Source organism: Abramis brama (genome assembly GCF_963993115.1).
Source record: "Abramis brama genome assembly, chromosome: 8".
Lineage (NCBI taxonomy): Eukaryota > Metazoa > Chordata > Actinopteri > Cypriniformes > Leuciscidae > Abramis > Abramis brama.
Window position 1 is genome coordinate 34,000,075 of NC_139970.1, and position 5,840 is coordinate 34,005,914.

Below are 5,840 nucleotides of genomic sequence, written 5' to 3' on the forward strand. Positions count from 1 at the left end.
TTAAAATGGCAATATCACCATATGTTTTGCTATACAATGTAAAAAAAAAAAAAAAAAAAAAAAAAAAAGATTTTTCGAAGTTGCAAATAAAACAAATATTATTGGTTTTACAAGAAAATGCTATTTCAATCTTTCTACTTAAAAATAAATCACATGTAATTCAATGTTAAACTTCTGAAACTTCTAGAAATTTCTGAGATCAATTTTTTATTTAAAAAAAAAAAAAAAAACTATATAATGATGGTAGATTTGAACATGAATGCTATTTTCTCACGACATGGATATTTTTCATAAATATCGGGTCAGGGCAAGTTGTCACATGTTTTAAATGTAAATATAATATATATAATAATTATTACAATTTCCATTGGCCAGTTGTTTTATAATTTGAAGTCTTAGCTACTTTAAGGTATACACAAAACTAACTGACAAAAATAAACCTAAAAAGACATTTAAAAAAAAAAAACATGAGCAATATTTACTAGTTAAAAGTGTCAATTGAGCTGCCTAATGACACTGAAAAAACCATGCAGCCCTTTAACAACTACAGAGGCTAACATTCTCCAAGGGTCACCGGCGCAATGTAAGTCTCCCTGCTACTAACTCATCGGAGTATTCACAGCATCTAATATCTACTCCCCACAGAAATCATGCACTGAAATCCTCTGACATCACCACCATTCTTGTTGGAGACTCAAGAAACAAAAGGATTAAAACTATATGTTTTCCCATAGAAAGTAGCCCCAGATCCTAAGGGAAAACCCCACAACTGATAAAATCAGATCCATGCAGGCTCAGATGGTATTCCTAACAGCAATCTGTAGTTCTAAAACAGGATTTTCTTCACCTTCTGGACTGTTTCAACTACATCCGTCAATGTGGATATACTGTATCAGGCCCCATTCCCACAATCAGATGGGGCCATTTCATTAGGCTGTTGGGAGTAAACTTGGCTAGCCTCCACATGCGCTGTCGAGGCATGCACTTAACAGACAACTTCAACTTGTTTTGGGAGCAAAGATCTCTTTTCAAAGCGAACGGGTTTCATCCCTGGGACTTGAATGTTCATTTCCTTCTCTACAGCATCTCTCATCCAACTTTGACAAATTTCATCAACAACAGCAACAACAACAACAGCTACAGGATGATCGGCACCACCTACACCAAGCAGCTGACCCCACTATCACAATCACCCCTCCGCCCAGTTGTCAATACACTAAGCCAGGGGTGCCCAATCCTGCTCCTGCCGATCAACTGTCCTGCACAGTTCATCTCCAACCCTAATCAAACACACCTGAAGCAACCAATTAAGGTCTTTAGGATCACTTGAAAAGTAAAGGCAGGTGTGTTTGATTAGGGTTGGAGATGAACTGTGCAGGACAGTCGATCGGCAGGAGCAGGATTGGGCACCCCTGCACTAAGCAATATGGCTGAAGAAATGAATGATATGCATGGGCTTCTAACCAAGCTCAGGAAGCACCGCACCCCAGGATCTTCTCTAAAGTGGCAGAGAGAGCTCAATGTGCTGCAACTAAAGTATAAAAAAAACACCAGCAAATTAAGAAAATATCTTCATCAGTTTGACAACACATGTGCTGCAATTACGCACAAAACAACCAAATACTGAAACGCGCTGCAAATACTCACAACGCACATACGATCAGGATGTTAAAATAAACAAAAAAAACCTCACCTTTCAGGTCATTGACAACACCAATGACAAGTAGACATTGAACAATAAGCATGTCCCAACCAGGTTCGTCACTTATTGGGGTCCCCTTGAAACATTCCCGTTGTGGTCTGTGCTATTTGCTGCACGTTTCTGTATTCGGTTGTACTTAGTATTTGTAGTACATGTGTGGTCAAGCTGATAAAAATGTTTTGTTGGTGTTTTTTTTATTTGCATGTGTTTTCTCCAGTTGGTTCTTAGACTGGTTCAGATCCCATACTTAAGTAGCAGGGAATACTGCGTTACACTGGATACCTACACCTCCAGGCGTTACATCATATCCTGTGGTGTTCCTCAAGGCTCAATTTTGGGTCCTCCATTGTTTAACTTATCCATGTTTCTTTAAGATGGTGTAATTTATCAGTATAATATTTCCTTTCATCCATATGCAGAATTGCAGAAGACATGCAACTCTATCTTTCACTTGCACCTTCCACTTGCATCTATCTTTTAATTTCTATCCTGTTTGATTGCATAGAGAGCATATAATTGTGGATGTCACAGAACTTTTTACAGCTAAACAAAGATAAGAAAGAGGTATTTGTTATTGGTAATGAAGCACGGAGAACATCTATTGCTCCATATCTTGACTCTCTATCTATAAAAGCCAGTGATAGATAGTGATCAGGTCAAGAACTTACGAATTATGTTTAACAGTGACCATAGTTTTAAAATAAACATATTAGCAATAACAGCATATTATCACCTCAGAAACATTTCCAAAGTACATTATATTCTCTCCCCTTCTGACAATGAGAAACTTGTTCATGCATTTTTTTACATCTGGACTTGACTATTGCAACAGTGTTTTTGCTGGGTTACTAAATAGCTCTGTTAAACACTTACAAAGACTCCAGAATGCAGCTCCACGAATGCTCTTCATGGCTTTAGTCATTTCAGTTCCAAGCTGTGGATCTCTCTTCCTGACGAGCAACTCACTATGCTCTTTTAAAAAGTTTCTCAAAACACATTTGTTCACTAGGGCCTTTCCTTGATTTATTTTTTTGTATTTCATTTTATTATCTTATTTCTAATATGTGTGTATGATTTTATTGTTTATATTGTGTTTGGTTAGGGCTGTCTGGTGGAAGAGTTTGAGAGAATAGGGGAGTGATGATGAGGATGCGCACTCAGACGTGAGTGAAAAGACAACAGGGTCGCTGCGGCGGACTGGTGCAAAATACACCTGTATAAGAAAAGTTGTAGCTACTTCACTCCAGTATAGGGGTGAAAAGACGCCATGAGACTGTGTATTTTTGGTTGCTTCTCTCCATCAGGCGTGGAAGGACACTGGAAGCCGTCAGACACAGAGAGTGTATATGGCCTGCTTCACTCCATTAGGGATGGAAAGACACTATAGGAAGCCAGGGGTTGCTACTAGCGTTGAGCACAAACCGATGCTCTCAAACTCTTCCATGCATTATATTTGTAGCTATTAGTTAAAAAGGTGTATGTTTTTCTTTTCTGTGAATGCGCACATGCATATTTTATTGATTTTTTTAAATTGTATTTCATTTTATCTTATTTCTATGTATATATTTTTCTTTCTTTTATGTAAAGCACTTTATAAACACTATTTTTAAAATGTGCAATATAATAAAGCTTTACTTACTAATTAAATCCAGTCTCCCCATCACCAGATTATATAAAATTTTGCTTATTAGGTTTATTGGGTACAATAAACCCTAGTACTGACTTTGAGATTGATAGTATGTTAAAGGTGCAATAGGTGATTCTACAGAATTTGTTTTTGTTTTGCTGGTTGAAAGTCTTCTTCATATCCTGATAGCAATCACTATGTTAAGCGTTCTAAATGTATTTTTATAATCTACATCACACATCAAGGCGTAGGACAATAAAATGTTCGTTCAGTCATTTCATTCGGTCATCAGCGCGTTTCACGTAAGATGTGCAGACAGAGTGAGAATGGCAGGCAAACAACCTAACGTTCCTTCTGAACCGACAACAAGTGGCATCTACATTCCAGGTTTGACAGTACAGTTCTATGTAGTGCTGACTTTGCCCTATGCAGATAATTCAGTGAGATTCGACTGGATTGCTCCTATGTCCTGAAATAATGTGCATTCATCCTTTATGTCAACAGGTCAACTCCTGATCTGGAGTCATTTCACAATCACATACTTATGTATGCAAGCAAGCACTTCTGTTTCTCCCCTCACTGTACTGTAAAGTTTTCTCACCGGTGAATGACACATGATGTAATCTAATAACGTTGTCTCTGGTCGTCTCGCTTCTGGTCTGTGTGTGTTCATGTGTTTTGGAAGACAGCGATTTGCAGGGAGGGTGGGATCGTAAGCTTTCAATGCTAGCAGGCTAAAGTTAGCATTTCCAAGATCACCCATTGCACCTTTAAGCAACATCCACTAAAATTAGTCCTAGGGATAAAATATAAATCTTTTTACCAACCAAATTCAACCCAGCTTTCAATGCACTTTTAAATCAATATCAAATGCTAACGTTTGTCTTCAATGTTCAGTGTCAGCACATTAATCATGCCTTTCATATTATGCTTATTATAAACAGTGAAGTGATCTTCTAACCTTCTAAAGCTAGTTTTATGTGCTTTTTATCCTTCATTTGTCTGTTTTTGAGGCAATGTTTTACATCCTAGACCCTCTCATGTCCATTGCCATCAAGGAGTTGATATTTATGCATAGCTGAGTGTATGACTTGAAATGCAGGGTGAAAGCACAGTAATTATCTTCCAGGGCAATCAGACACTCTTATCTCCAACGATATGTGGGCTGTTATCTCTTGCTTTGTTATCTATAGGACATTTTAGTGGTCTTCAGTGTACATTTTCAGACGAGTTTCATCAATCCCCATTAGAGCAAATGACCTACAATCAGAGCTTTTGTCCTTGAAACTGTTTGTTTTTGCCACTTAGAAATATAAACATATGTCTGGTGATGATAACTAAATATACACAATCTTTGTCACAATTTTGTGTCATTCCCAAGTGGTTATGCTTTTTATAGGCTACTTAATATCCTTGGCCATGGAATGATGTCATTTAATTTATTTTCCTCAAACATTTTCAATCAGACATGAATTACATGAAGGCATTAATGAGGATTTATAAGAAAGCACTAATGCTATTTCCTCATAATTCTCCTAGACTGCTTTCCTGTGAGGATAATAATACATTCTTATATGGCTTCATATTACCTTCATATGGTGCTAATGGCATGGGAAGTGTTTGTGTCAATACAGGTGCTATTTTCCAGACAACACAGAGATTCGGATTCAGTTTTATAGGGTAAAATTATCAGCACATAGCAGGGTTGGTTGTGCACTATATTCTACAGTTATTGAGTGTAGTTGCTGCTTCCACAGTATGATTACGTTCATTTTCCTGGGTCGTAATTGCAGGAGCGATATGTCTATAATCATATACTGTACATAATTAAGCCACATAACAAGCATCAATTCTCCTGTTCTTTTGTTTGATCTGAAAGTACAGTCGCACAAGACTACAATTTATCAAAAACTATTCATCATATACTGTACATCACGTATAAATATACAGTGCAAATTACATTTTAATTCAGCAATGTGGCAAACTCTCCACTAATTAAATCAAATATAGATTTTTGTGCTGGTTGCCTGGACACTACATTGATGCAAAGTTTAAACAGATTATAATGCATTCTGATGTTTTCAGCAAATCTGATATATGTTAGAAAACAGTAAATTCAATTAAGATATTTTTTTTTTATCCTATATTTGGAAATCGCTTTTCCAAGAGTTAAATAACTGCAGTGAAACAGTGTTACACTTATTGAACTGAATCCCACAATCAATAGCAGTGCCTTTTGCGTGAATTAAAGTAATTAGATTGAAGAATTAGTGCATCAGCACAAGGCTCTGGTTGTCTCCTGCACATTAGGGGCAAGACCTACTTTTTCCATGTCTAGTACTCATTAGATTACAAAGAAAAAGAACAACGCAAGTCAAAATCCTTTTTTTAAGTTTCTGCATTGTTTTCCTCAACTGGATTGGTTTAGTGTGTTTTATGAGTGAGTGAGAGAAGCAAAAGAATCCATTTGAATGCAGATGGATTGTTTTTCACTTCAGATTGCCACATAAT